This window comes from Pleurodeles waltl, chromosome 5 (assembly GCF_031143425.1).
Source record: "Pleurodeles waltl isolate 20211129_DDA chromosome 5, aPleWal1.hap1.20221129, whole genome shotgun sequence".
Lineage (NCBI taxonomy): Eukaryota > Metazoa > Chordata > Amphibia > Caudata > Salamandridae > Pleurodeles > Pleurodeles waltl.
Window position 1 is genome coordinate 1,773,922,160 of NC_090444.1, and position 15,751 is coordinate 1,773,937,910.

The window sequence follows — 15,751 nt, forward strand, 5'->3', positions numbered from 1 at the left end:
GTGGTCCAAAGGTTCGTTGACCTAAACGTGTATCCTTGTAAGTTTACTTATTAAGGCTCTGACGCGTTAACAGTTTTTGGTAGCAGAGGATGGTTTGGCCCTTTCGGGCCCTAATACGAAGGATCGCAGGTTGTGATAATTACCAGTTTTGGTAACAGTGCGGATGGGTTTGGCCCTTTGGGGCCCCAGTGTGAGGACTACGGTTTGACAGAGTGTTGCTAGAAAAGGTGTCGGGTTTTTGGTAGAAATTGATGGGCGTGGTTTGGAAGTAAGCAAGGTTTATCCGAAAAATTGGGTTTGGGAAGATTATTCCTTTTCAATAATGCAAATAGTCCCAAATGACTTTCCCGGAATCTCGGAGCTTGCTGAAGGAAGCTTGAGTATGTTCTCTGCGTTCTAGTGATAGTGTGAATGAAGTAGGTTTTGCGCTTGCACAGCTTATGCATACCGCAGGTGAATTGTGAACTTTGTGAGGATTTTAGGCCAGGTGAAGCTTTAGTAGGAGTGTGCGTACTCCACAGTGTGAGAGTAGGGAAGTCGGCGATTTCATGTGAGTGTGGGGCTTTGTGCTAAAAAATTGTCCACGTGGTTGTTGATGATGTACGGACCCTGCGTGGTCTAAGACTCCGGAGTATTTTGATAAGTGTATGAGACACTGGGTTTATGTTGTAATTTGTGCAGTTTAATAGGTCGATGGTGAAATAGATGAGTTGAGTTTGAATCAAAGTGAGTGAATGAAAACTTCGATGGAGATTTGGTGAGCTCTAAAGTGCACTAGAACGACCCATTGACAAGTGGAGAGTAAAATCGGCGGGTCAAATTTTGCTTGCGAGTGAGGGATTGGAGAAGGAGAGAGTAGCAGCCGAGGCTAAGCGAAATCTCTGTAAAGTTCTGAAGCGATTGTGTTACCCTTTCCTGTAGTAAACCGCCAAAATTTGAGTTTTTTTTTGGTTGGTGCTCGCATTATATTGCACTAGTTTTGTGTGAACCTGAGAGTGGGAGGACAAGCCGCAAGACTTTGTCAGCCACAGTGTGTGTGAGTGTGACGTCATTGGAGCCGCGCTGGGATAGGCTGGTTAGGGAGAAGGGTCGCGCACGGATTGGCAGCCATCCATGAGAGGCAATTGGTTGGGAAAGTAGGCGAATAGAGTTCTGGGAATTAAAGTCACTTCCTGATTCGATTGTGAACAAAATAAAAGGCGTTAAAATTACATTTTTCAAGGCTTTAAAGAGGGCTTTGAGGGGGGACGTATATATTACAGCGAGTGTGGGGGGAAGTTGCACCGTCGGAGGATACACCGGCTTATGCTGTAATGGAGGAAAAGGGGGTCGCGCCATGTCTTTGGCTTAAGCAGTGGTACAAAGCTACAGAGAAAGAAGGGTGTTTGGCGTTTCCAGAGCATGGAATGTTCAATTTGAGGGTTTTGGGAAATTTATGGAGGGTGCTAAATGAGCTAAAGCCACTCCGAGGCCAGCACATTTTGAGGCATTAGCAATTTTGGAACTGATGGCAATACGACAACAGCAACAGAAATTTGAGAGGAGAATGAGGAAAGCAGAAAAGACACTAGCGGAGGCTAGGTGGGATAGTGCACAGAGAGTTTGGAGGAGAGAAACAATAGACGGAGTCAGGCTGTTTACAGCAATAGCTCAAGAAGTTGAAGACAAAGGGGGGAAAGCCACTTGTAAGACTGACAAAAGTCCTTCCAAAGACAAAGAGGATAGGAAGCCCTGGTCAGAGGTAGATGACTCAGACAATGATGAGTTCCTTAATCAGATACTGAATGACCAACCACCGCCATATGCGATAGATGACAATAGACCGAGTACTAGTACAGGTCCTGCAGGTGCGTCCCAAGAGAAGGTGACAAGGAATCCGATACAGGTTAGTCCTATCTCAACACCAGTTCCGGTGCTCCGGTGCAGAGTAGTTTTAGCGTGACCACTGCCCACGGTATGCAATCTCAGCTGCAGCCACCACAGGTTCAGAGACTTTACCCTGATGTCCCCATCTTAGAGACTACAACGAATCTGATGGTGCCGACAGAGCAAACATATGGAGGACCAAAGTTGATTCAGACTGATCCCACTCCACCTTTACTGCCCCAGGTACAGCAGCAAATGATTCTGAATTCTACTTCGGTCACGGGACCGCAGTCAAACATGGCACCAGTGATGAACCAGAATATGGGAGTTAGTCCCCCACAGGGTTTGGGGAACAGGCAGACACCAGCCGCCACATCTTTGCCTATTACAGTTGGTCCACCAGTACCATTGTATGCGCAGGCGAAGCCTGGTGTATGCGATCAAGGGGTAATGACTCACAAGATGACAAGAGGAGGGTTCGTAGGAAGCTCCCAAGGAACGACTCGAGTGGAACCGACATTTTAAGGACCTAGGTCCCTGTTAGGCTTCAGTCCGATTGGGGCTCCTCCAGAGACCATGAGGCAGACAGGTTCGAGACTCTTGACTCCACAGATCACGAGTGTGAATATACCGCAGACACCTTTAGCGCATGCTGGGAATATATAATTACAAGGTTTAACAGCACAACAGCTGACTGACTGGTTAGACAAGCTTAATACTCCACAGACTGCTCTTGTAACTGCAGGGAGAGTGATAGGAGAAGAACACCTGAATTTTGTGAGGTTGGGCATGGAAGCCAATGAACTTGTTGAAGGGAGCATGGGAGTGAACAGGTTAGAATCATACACGGAAGCAGAATTGAGATACTTGTGTCCAAAGATAACTAGAGAAGTGAGCAGGGTGCACCAGAGGTTGGCAAATTTGACAAATAAATATGGCATCGATTTGGAAAATACCAAACATCTGAAGAGGAGTTACAGGTTAGATTTTGAGCCAAAGGATTTCGAGCACATGAGGTCTACTGGGATGAAGGCACACCTTAAAGAGATACTGCAGAGTGCACAAGTTTGGGGAGCCTTAGAAAAGTGGGAAGGCAGATGGGCAAAGAAAAGAGACAAGAGGAAAAGTGACTGCATAGGGCAGCCAGCAAAATCCTTACCGGTACGATATAGATGTTACCAATGAGGGAGACTGCCAGAGGGGTTCTTGTCCATGTGCCGTGGACTAGAGGTGATATTCTGTCATTTACGAATGACTTTCCCAAGCTGAGGGAGAAGCCAATAGAGTGGTATCAGCAGACGGGTAGGTTTGTGAAGCTTGCTAAATGCCTTTGGGAAGACCTGAATACTCTCTTTGAGATCATAGTTCAAGCTGATTTGTGGCTTGAGTGCAAGAGGAGCGTGGATTGGCCGACCGAGGAACCGGCAAGGGACAGAATCACAGGAGCACCGTCTCCTGAGGTGATGAAGTATTACTATAAGGTGATTGAGTTTCTGAAATCGAAGAATATTGATTGGCAAAAGATTGATCGGACGGCTCAGGAAGCCAAGGAGTCGATACATGCCCATTATGAGAGGCTGTTGAAGGCGTTCAAGCACTACAGTGGTACAGAGGTTGTTGAAGCGAAGGATATGAATCACCTTGTGTTTTGATTTGTTGAAGGGTTGAGACCTGAGATTAGCCAGATGATTAAGAGTCACTTGATTTGCTGGCAAGCGAAACCGATTGACAAGGTGTTGCAATATGCAAAATACTGTAGTGACGACATTGAGTTAAAGCAGAGAAAGTTAAAAGAGAAAGCGATGATGATGCAAATGAAAGCAACACAGTCAGGGATGCAGGGAAGTTGTCTACAACAGATGGTGCAACAGCGCAAGGAAACAGGATATTTCAGGCGCAAGTGAGACGTAGAGGTCGAGGAGGTTTTGTGAACCGAAGTCTAGATTTGAACACTGTAGTAGTTCAAAATGATGTGCAGGGAATGAAGAAGAAGTTACCTTGTCATGCTTACGGGGGCGCTGGACATTGGAAGCGGGAGTGCCCGATGATGGTGCAGGAGGGTGTTGTTCAACAAAGCAATGATGTCAGTTCATTTCAAAATGTGAAGGGACCGAGGCTGAGAGGTCCAAATCCAAATTTTCAGAATAATGTGAATCAAATGCAGGGTTATCAATCCATGCAGCAGGTGCAGATGCCATGTATACAGCCAATGCAGTTACAACAAATGCAACAGCAGGTTCCCATGGTACCTAGACTGCAAATTCAAGTGCCTTTAGCACCAATGGAACAGCAACAGGTGATGCTTCCTCAACAGGTCAAAGGATGAGTCAAAATAACACAGTGTAGCAATACCCATTGCGTGGTGAGAATGGAAAAAACGATGAATGGTCGGATGAGAGTTCAGCTAGTGAGGAGTGTAGGCTTGCAGCGTCCTTAGAGGTAGACCAGAAAGAGCCCTATGTTCAGGGGAAGGTAATGGGTCACAATGTTTCATTCTTGGTTGACACAGGAGCTACGTGTTCTACAGTCAGAAGTGCAGAGGTTCGGAAACTGCCCCTTTCGGGACGTACAGTTAAGGTAGTAGGAGTAGCAAACCAACTCCTGACTAACCCGATCACAGATCCTGTTCAGTTTGAGCTTGGCACTTTCCAGGGATTGCACCGATTTGTGGTTTGCGATTCAAGTCCTGTGTTGCTACTGGGAAGAGACTTAGGCGGTCATTCTGACCCTGGCGGTCATAGACCGCCAGGGCCGGGGACCGCGGATGCACCGCCAACAGGCTGGCGGTGCATCCAGGCCAATTCTGACCGCGGCGGTAAAGCCGCGGTCAGAAAAGGGAAACCAGCGGTTTCCCGACGGTTTTCCCCTGGCCTGAGGAATCCTCCATGGCGGCGCTGCAGGCAGCGCCGCCATGGGGATTCCGACCCCCTTCCCGCCAGCCTGGTTCTGGCGGTTTTGACCACCAGAATCTGGCTGGTGGGAACAGGTGTCGTGGGGCACCTGGGGGCCCCTGCAGTGCCCATGCCAATGGCATGGTCACTGCAGGGGCCCCCTAACAGGGCCCCACAAAGATTTTCAGTGTCTGCATAGCAGACACTGAAAATCGCGACGGGTGCAACTGCACCCGTCGCACCCTTTCCACTCCGCCGGCTCCATTCGGAGCCGGCATCCTCGTGGAAGGGGGTTTCCCGCTGGGCTGGCGGGCGGCCTTCTGGCGGTCGCCCGCCAGCCCAGCCGGAAACTCAGAATGACCGCCGCGGTCTTTTGACCGCAGTACGGTCTTCTGGCGGTTCCCGCTTGGCGGGCGGCTCCCGCCGCCCGCCAAGATTAGAATAACCCCCTTACTGTGCAAGACAAGGTGTTCAATCACCTGTTCCAATGAGGGGATTGAGGTCCAGACAAACAGTGATGATGAAGGAGAGGAGAGGAGCAGGTGTCAGAGCCTGAAACTGAGACCACAGACGAGGAATACCCACTGATTAACTTCTTCCGATGTTCACAGTGGCTGATCTCCCGGCAGACTTGCAGGGAACAGTCCAGGAGAAGGTGTGGGACTTGACAGGGAAATAAGTAGGACTGATAAAAGGAGTAGAACCAGCTAAAGTCAATGTGAAGCCAAATGTTGCTTCTCCCAGAAACCGCAGTACCATATGGCGCAAGATGTCCTTATAAAGGTTGCGCAATTAATTGCAGACTTTGTGAAACAAGTAGTCTTGAAAGAAGTGATGAGCAGTCCATGTAATTCACCAATAATGGGACTGGGAAAGCCTTGTGGGAAGGTTTGAATTGTCCAAGATTTGAGAAAGATCAATGACATAGTGGTGAATTGCTGCCCAGTGGTGCCAAATCCAGCTGTGATCATGTTTCAGATTCCATGTGATGCAGAGTGGTTCACAGTAATTGATCTGTCCCAAGCATTCTTTTCTGTGCCTCTTCACGAGGACAGCCAATTTCTCTTCAGTTTTAAATTCCTGTAAAAGGTTTACAGTTGGTGTCGAATTCCTCAAGGGTTTTCGGAATCACCTTCCATGTTCAATCAAATATTGAAGAAGGATTTGGAGTCATTGGAGTTGCCTTTTCAATCGACTCTAGTGCAGTACATTGATGATTTGTTGATCCCATCCAAAACGAGGGATGAGTGCAAGTATGATTCGATTGCCTTACTGAATCACTTGGGGAAGAACGGGCACAAGGTGTCCCCAAAGAAATTGCAATATTGCCAGAAAGAGGTTAAGTACTTCGGTCATCAAATTGAGCAAGGGTCGGGGAAGTTATCCAGGGAAAGAGTAACTGCACTGTTAAAGATGAATCCACCAACAACACGGAGAGATGTTAGGATGTTTCTAGGAATGGTGGGTTACTGTCGTCAGTGAATCCCAAATTTCACAGTCATCTCCAAGCCGTTGGTGAGACTGACGGTCAAAGAGGGGCCGGATGTCATAGTGTTGGGAGAGAAGGAAATGAGAGCGTTTACTGAGTTAAGAGAGAGCATGTGCAGGGCTCCAGCTTTAGGTATGTCTGATTACACAAAGCCTTTTGTTCTGTTTTGTCATGAACGTGATGCATGTTCTTTGTCTGTCCTGACACAGGTCCATGGAGGTGTAAACCGACCAGTCGCATATTTTTCAGCTACGTTAGACCCAGTCGCACCAGCCTTACTGGGTTGTCTAGCAGCAGCAGCAGCAGTTGGACAAAGCCTTACACAGTGTGAAGGCATAGTGATGGGACATCCTCTAACAGTCATGGTCCCTCACTCAGCTGAAATCCTGTTGACCTGTACTAAAATGCAGCACATGACAAATGCAAGACTGACTAAATATGAAACAATTATATTGGGGTCACCAAATGCAACGCTGAAAAGATGTACAGTGTTGAACCCGGCAACTTTGCTTCCAAGTGAAAACACAGAGGTTGAAAATGTAGAAGATGTAGAACATGATTGTCTTGAGGCAACAGAAATGTGCACCAAACCAAGGCCTGATATTAAAGATACCCAATTGGAAGAAAATGACCAAATTATCTTTGTTGATGGCTCATGTTTGAGAGACTCAGTAGGAGTGCTGAGAGCCGGATATGCTGTATGAAGTATATTCTGCTCAAGTAGGTGAATTGGTCACTCTTACTAGAGCTTGCCATGCTTCTGCCCAGCTGAGAGTGACTATCTATACTGATAGCCGGTACGGATTCGGAATTGTCCATGATTTTGGCCAATTGTGGTCACAGAGGGGTTTCTTGACCTCCTCTGGTTCGCCAGTGAAAAATGGTGAGAGAATCAAGGAGTTTTTGCATGCGATTCAGTTACCTCATGAAATTGCTGTGGTGAAATACAGTGCACAACTGAAGTCACAAGACTTTGTTTCAATGGGAAATGGATATCTGGATCAAGTCGCAAGGTTTTGCACACTGAACTGTATATCGTTTAAGGATCAGTGGGAATTGTTGCCTGAAAAAGAAAATGAGACATGTACAGGTTACGCATTAAGGGTGATTGACACGTTAGAAGAATTGAGATTGCTGCAGGGACGTGCCAGCAAAGATGAGAAGCGTTCTTGGGTTAGGATGCAATGCGTACAAAGGCCAGATGATTTGTGGGTCTCAGACGAAGGGAAAATGGTCTTGCCGAACAGTCTTTTGTCACAATTTTCAAGGTTTTACCATGGTCAAGCACATATTGGGAGGGATGCCATGATCAGGTTGTTCAAAATTGACTGGTTTAACCCGAAGTTCAGACAAGCTGCAGAAGTGATTTGCCATAGGTGTGTCATCTGCCAACAGATGAATGCGGGAAAAGGAACAGTGGCGAATTTGAGCCACATTGGGAGAGCTGGAGGTCCATTTAGCAGAATGCAATTGGATTTTATTGAGATGCCCTTGTGTGGAGGTTTGAGATATGTGTTGGTGATTGTGTGTATCTTTAGTCACTGGATTGAAGCGTACCCTACACGCAGGAATGACAGTCTCACAGTAGCGAACCTGCTGCTTAGGGAATTGATACCACGTTTCGGTTTTCCGATCTCTTTAGAATCAGATAGGGGAAGTCACTTCAACAACGAGGTGGTTAAGCTATTGTGTGCAGCATTGAACATTGAGCAGAGGTTGCATTGTAGTTACAGCCCTGAAGCATCAGGACTAGTGGAGCAGATGAATGGTACCCTGAAGTCGAGAATGGCAAAAATGTGTGCAGCCACGAATTTGAAATGGCCCGATGCATTACCTTTGGTGTTAATGTCAATGAGAAATACACCTAGCAAGAAAACAGGATTGTCCCCTCATGAGATTCTCATGGGCCGTGCTATGACACTGCCCGCATGGCCTGCGAATGCTCTTGTGAATATCACGGATGATATGGTGTTGGACTACTGCAAGGGTCTGGCTGATGTGGTCCGCTCTTTTTCTCACCCGGTGGAAGCTACCACCCTGCCACCGATAAATGATCCAGGACACAACCTGAGAGCTGGTGACTGGGTTGTCATCAAGAAACACGTAAAGAAGGTGTTTTTGGAGCCACGTTGGAAAGGGCCATATCAAGTGATACTAACGACTACTACTGCTGTGACGTGTGCGGGAATTCCAAACTGGATCCATGCCAGGCACACGAAAAAGGTGACGTGTCCAACTGATGAGGAAGTTGAGTTGTTGAAAGTACCAACAACAGAGAAGGAAGTCTCAGGGCCGGAGAGTGATCGAAGGGGAACTGAGACTGAAGGAGAGCCCGTTGAGGATGGCTTGGTCCAGTAAGAGACGAGAGAGAAGAGATCCAGAGGGGTGACAGCAAGCCTATCTCAACAGAGGCAGCAGGAGAGCCTAAGCACAGGGAGGTTCTCCCAGAAGCAGACGATTATGGAAATGAGGTAGAGCTTGACTGACCCAGAAGGCGAAGGAGTTGAGGTGGAAGAGGGTCAAAGAATCCAAACTCCTCCTGAGCAGATTGCAGGTCCATCAAGAGAAAACACCATAGAGCCAAGAGAGGGCGAAGGGTTGCCACAGGAAAGATCAAGGGCCAGAGAGATACTGAAAGGAGACAAGTGGCCAGAATTGCAAGTAAAAAGGGGAGAAGTGGTTGTCGAAGATGCAATAGAGGAAGAAGTTGATACAACAAGGAGAGAAGACCTAAGTGAAGGAGAGTTGCAAGGTGATCGCAAGTTGAAGAGAAAGAGAGTAGCAAATAGAAGGTATGCAGGTCCTGAATGGGCGTATGCAATGACAGCTGAATGGCAACAAGATTCTTAGCGTTTTGCTTTGATCGAGAAGTTCTACGCCAATACTTTGGCACCTGAGTCTGGCTGAAGAGACTGAATTGGTGTAAAGATCAAAGTAGAGTTGAAAATTGAGAAAAAGAGAGTGAGAATTTACCGGATGAGACTTTGAAAACCTGAATTGACTTTTGAAAACCGATTTTGACAAGCTGCTAACCTGAATTGACAAGGATCCTGGGAGTGAAACTGAAGGCTGTAAATAATTGCTGAAAGAAAACTTTTGCGAGAAGAAAAAAAAAAAGGAAGAAGAAAAATTTGTTCTGACTATCCTTTGTTGTTTGAATTAACCATCCTTCACTTTCTGATTCTTTACAGATCATCGCTAACAGTAGTCAGGATAATAGAGGGATAGGCATTGTAAATATTTGGGTGTTGGTTTGGGTGTTGTGTGTATTCATTATGGTTGTGGTTGTGGGTAAGACACTAATGGGTAAGAGTGGGGCTAACAATGCTACAATTCCTGAAACTACTACTACAGTAACAGCTTGGGAGAGGTTTGAGTTGGATACGAGATATCTGCATGAGGGAACTAACGCAAAAGGGGAACTTTCCAGTAACGTTTTCTATCGCTTGTTGAGTTAGTATGTTGACACAATGGATGCGAAGGATTGCTTTGTGTGCACACAGATTCCTGTTTCGGTACAAGAGGAGATTACCTATCATAGTCTGCCACTAACTTATGGGATAAGTTTTAGTCTGTTACTAACAAGATTCTATAATTAGGAGGAGATTCAATACTTTTACTCAAACTATGACCTTGTGTTTTCTTATGTGCCTATAATAGAGGATTTGAGTGGGGTAACTAGATATTATAGTATAAAGTTAGTTAAAGGATTCTTTGAGTCAACATTAACGATTAGTACATCTTATGCACAGCATAATAATTTGACATGCTTGCTTACACCTGTAGAGAAAAGCTTTCTAGATCACACAGAAGATAAGAGAAGGGCATTAAAGGGTAAATTAGAGAAAGGATTGCAGCAGCGGGCTTTTGCTAGTAGCGAAGGTTATGGTGCAATTAAAGAACAAGGGAAGCTAGCTTTAGATGCATTACATGTAGGGGAGCTTTGCATATCTAGGCCGAAATAATATTATGACATCATATTATGACAATGTGTTTGTGGGAATGAGTGAATGTAAGCATGTGTTTTTGTTTCAGAGTAAATGGACGTTCATGTTAAATGGACAGGATCCAGCGATCCCAGGGATTTATTACATATGTGGACTTAATGCTTATTGCTGTCTTCCAAAGGGATTGTATGGGACATGTTATTTGGGGATAGTTTTCCCAAAGATATATCAACTTGACAATTTGAAAAGGTTTCCGAAATTGTCTGAATTACATTGTACTAGACAGAAGAGAGAAACTGCTGCTGGTGTAGTAGGAGACATATGTGGGGCGATAATTCCTTCAGTGGGACTTATCTTAAACTCCATAAAGATTCAAAAGTTGTCTAATATTGTGGATAACAAGCTGACAAATTTTTCAGGGGCTATACTCCTGATGGATACTGAACTTGCTGCAGAGAGGACTATGACTCTTCAAAACAGGCTTGCTTTAGACATTCTTTTAGCGAAAAATGGCGGGGTTTGTAAGATGCTTAATAAGCGTCACTGTTCTGCATATATACTAGATAATAGTAATGAGATTAGAAGTATGCTTACTAACTTGACTAGGGATAGTACAGACTTGAAGGATTTGAAAGAACCAGGTGTTTGGGAAAAGGTTGGGAAATGATTTGCTTCAGTGGGAAATTGGCTCAGTAACATTTGGCATGGGATGTTGTATAAAATAATACAGGGGATATTGATTGTTATAGCTTGCTTATTTGGATTGTGGGTGGCATGTAAAATTAGTAAAATTAAAGATGGCGAAAAATAATAGGAGGAGGGAAGAAAAGCAAAGGGAAAAACTGTATAGGGCAAAATCAAAGGGGAAGCCAATAAGGAAGGAAATTGAGTTGAGGGAATTTTAGGATGTAAAATTCGAGGGAAAGGTTTTGTGTGATGACAAGATTGTTGGAGTGTGTCTATAAAAAGCAATATTAACATGAAAAGCTTGCAACATATTGTGTGATGAAGCTGCATAAAAAATGTGTTAACATAGAAAATAATGCACAAGTTTGAAATGTGCCAACGGAGAGTGGATACCAATGTATACGAAGACTAATGAAAGTTGCCAATTCAGAATTAACTATGTACTAGTGTTTTGAATTTGTATTAGCACATCATAATTAGAGTTATGTATTACGAGTTGTTTATTAATTTAGGGTCTTAGCTTAGCAAGGGCCGGGGCCTAGTTGCCTGGTCTCATATTAAACTGTATTTTCCTAACGTGTAATGTGATCTTTTTCCTGAAGGACACGAAGCTGTACTATTCCAGAAGTTATGTGTGTGTGTAGCCGTAGTTAATTCTTTCTCATGAGAATCGACTTGTTCAAGGAGACGTTCTTGCTGAATTCAACAGTGTAATTCGTAACAGGTGCAAGATTACTAGAGTAGGAGAAAACAATGGAGACACTGACTGGAGCGCAAAGTGTAACTTTTCTTACCTGACATTCCAACCGATGAAGAAGTCAATAACATGGACCAATCCTTGACATGAGAACTACGGTTTGTGGAAAATTCTGGCGAAATGCATGAAGGATTATTGGACAGAGATACCGATGCACCAATTATTATCCAATGAGGAGTTAAGGGCAAATTAGACAGTTTTGATTTAACGGAATAACCCAAGGAGTTGGGAGCAGAGCAGAGACGAAAACAGAAACTTTGAGACTCCACTTACCTTACAGAGACTTTAACTCTTTTGCTTTGTCTTATTACTTAAACCATCCGCTACCCATCCTTACCTGATACTTACTTCTCCTCCATATGAGGGAAAGATCCTATTCCTTAGCTATGCTATATCGAGACTTTGCCCCGTCCTATCTCTGCTGAGGGTGAATCGACTGATGTCCTGCGGACGAAGACTGACGCTGTTTGCTGATCTGTTGGAGTGGTAACTATCTGATGAAAAATTGTAATTGTCTGTTTGCCTTGTCTTTCTAGGTACCAACTGCTCTTTTGACTGAGGCCATAGTTAAGATGTTTTCCAAATTTGTGTTTGCTAAATGTTTTGCATGAAGCCCAACATGCTAATGCTAATCTGAGGTTAGTTAAGGTGTTCCCAAATACCCTACGCAAATAGACAAATGACTGAGTTTTTGCTTTGTTGAATCATCTATTACTGTGACTTTGCTAAGTTGCTTCTTATTAATGACGTGTTAATACTGAATGAATATTCTCTATGCATTGATTAATTGAGTTCTAATTGCAAATCTGGAGAGTTACTAATGAGATGAATTGCTAATGAGATTAACAGAAATGACATTAGATTGTAACTAATAGGGAAATAAATGTCCTAACACTTAACTAAATTGGTGTGGTTATTCATGACTGAAAGGTCATGGTGTGTTCAACTTATTGATTCTTAATAAATGTTATTGATTGGGTTGCTTAGTAGTTATTGAAATTATTGGTTGGTTTATTGATCTATTGATTTGTGATGCCAAAAAGATATTTCGTACTGGGAAGTCCCCGAACGTGGTCCAAAGGTTTGTCGACCTAAACGCATCTCCTTGTAAGTTTACTTATTAAGGCTCTGATGCGTTAACATGTGCAAGGTGGTAACAACACCACCCCAAGGAGGGACAAATGTAAAGCATTTACCAATTAAAACAAAGGATTTTTGAAAGGCAAGCCCACGACTGAATGAGTGTGATGGGTGTGGGCTGTGTGCATGTTTAAAGGCCCACAATACTTACAACAGGTCAAAGCGATTGCGCACTCGACCTAAAAAGGAATAAAGTACTGAGTCACTGTAAGCTGGAGAGGTTTCATCCATGAGGAGCCATAGTGTCATGCAGCAGTAAATCAGCTAGAACAAATAGGTTACAAATGTTGTCTTTATATTTTTGGGCTATAGTTAGCCAAGGCCCTTTGTTTTAAAGAAAAATCTTTAAAAACAATACACACACACACACACAAGCACACGCTTTCAACTAGCTCTCTTCATCAATTCGTTTACTGTTGTGTCATTCACGTTTTGCTTCTGTCTTTCACAACATACAGAATAGGGCATAGACTCCACCCACTTCAACCATTGGTTCACTTGAATTTGAGGGATGGCATTTCTCCTTTACTATGTTCAGTTCCACTGAAGATTGAAAGGTGTTCGTCTCCAACTAACACCATTGTAATGTCCATTCGCTCTCCAGGATGATACTGTGTATGGCCGAGTATTGCTGAAAATAGTTTTGCAAACCTCACACACGAGCATAAAAATAATTATTATTTATGGTGCTCAATGCCACAGCAGCTTCTTAGTCACACTCTTGTGCCAAGCACAATTCTGTCTCCACTGACATCACTGCCCGTGCAACTGCCTGCCATAAGCGCAGCAGCACAACTGCTGACCATAACCTACAGAGATAGGGAGGTTAGTAGTTTATTTAGGTATTACACTATTACTGTGCACCATAAATGTGGCATGAACCCCTGCACCCAACCCTATCCCTGCACTTGATTATTTTGTCAAGATGCATGGGCAACCTGGCACACTCACAACCTCTTTGTACCTGCCATTGGGCATTGTGGTCATTCTGAGAGAATCACCTTCTGAAAGCATGGGACAAACTACATACCAAGCTGGCCACTGTGTTTGTCGTCATCTGTAGTCCCTCTTCCGTTTAATTTAAGATTGCACAAAGTGTGCCTGTTTACTACAGATGAGCAGACTCTGAGTACAACTTCAAAACTTTAAGGCGAAGTCTCTTGATTATAGAGGCCTTATGGACAATGGCACTCTGCCCTTCATCACTCAAAGGCTGCAGGACTTGCATTTAGAGAGCCCTTTTTAATGCCTGGCACTGCACACTTAGGGACCATGCCTGTAGCAATCTCCTGGGCCAAAGGATCTTGAAGTTGGTGGAATTAAGATGCAGCAATGCAGTCAGTGCACTTGTTTTTGAGTTCAACCTATGGATGTTGATTCACCAGAATGCCAGGGGTGGCAGACGTTATATAACATACTCGTTGACCTTACCAGATGGTTTGCTCCCACAAGAACGTTTAACTGGTGACATCACAACGAGTGACATCGCATGCATTTTAACCCATTTGACAAGACATTTGACCATGTGACTTTACTCCCATGACTTCAAAGAAAGCAACTTTGCTTGGCCTTTGTCTTGGTGCTATTACAGAAAGAGATGAATCAGACATTTGGTTAGTTACATCACACAGAGTGGCTGGAAAACCCCTATAGATACAGGAGACGTACTCTATAAACAAATAAACTTTATTCAAATCATATTGAAAATTCTGCAACATACATTGTACAGGATAGTATCTTCAGAAACGGGATTAAGATAATGCAGCATAGTTTGAGAACCAGATAGTTAACAAGAATGGAAAATAGGTATGTCAAGTTGAAATCAGCCAGTATTAATATCAAATAATTTATGAAACGAGAAGGTTGATGGGGCTATAGTGTTCAAAACAAGTTCACTTTGTCGTTTGTTTCAGAAACTTAGAGTGCTTTGTAATTAAACCTCAGTCTTGGAATGTAGGTAACAGTGCTATTTAATGCAGGCCGTGTTCTCCCAGCAACCTTCCTTTCCATTATATAGTATACATACTTCCCCAGCTGTGGAACCATTGCACCTTTCCAAGTGTCAAGTCGCACCCTGATGGCTGGAATAAAGAAGCTAGCAGACACTGCATATCTTATGATGTTGCTGCTCAGCTTCCTTTAAAAGAAGAAAACTCTGACAGGATGATAAGTAGCTGCGTGGTAGTGGCTACCTGCATCACCCCACTTCTGGCTTCCGAGACCACTGCCAGATATTTTCAGGTACAGACCTCAAGGTGAGAAGAAAGTGATCGGAAAGCAACAGTTGCTTGCCTGGCCATAAAGAGGAGGCAGCTCAGTAACTTCTCTTTTCTTGCTCATGCATAGGGTACTGGCTTCTGTGACCACTGGCAGATATCATGAGAAGGCACATGCTCCAAGGTGAGAACAGATTCACTGGAGGGCAACAGTTGACTGTCCATCCATCAAGAGGATGCCAGTTGTGCTTGGCAGCATGGTAGCTGCTGTCTTCTTGTCTCTTCTTCTCCCTGCATAGGGTACTGGCTTGTGCAGTCACTGCCAAACGTCTTCACGCAGCATATGCTTAAAAATGAGTGCGCGAAGAGCATCTGTTCCTTGCCTGGACATCAAGAGGAGGCCAATTATGCTTGGAGGATGATAGCTGCTATCTTCTTGTCCCAGCATAGGGTACCAACTTCAGCGATCACTGACAGATGTATTTAGCTGACATATGACTCAAGATGAGAAGACTGACTGGAGAGGAGCTGCTGATTGTCTAGAAATCAAGGAAGAATTGTGGTTGGCAGAGTGTTGAATGTGGTTCACATATTCAGTGGGAACAGCACTGGTTTCAGCAATACCACTGCAGCCTGACTGCTTTCCTGAGAAGATGGAATAAAATATAAAGCATGAGGTTGCTTCTCTGAATGAGGGAAAGCATCGCCTCATGTTTTTAAGAGAATACCTCCGGTGGCGCGTGCCACCAAATCTGTCA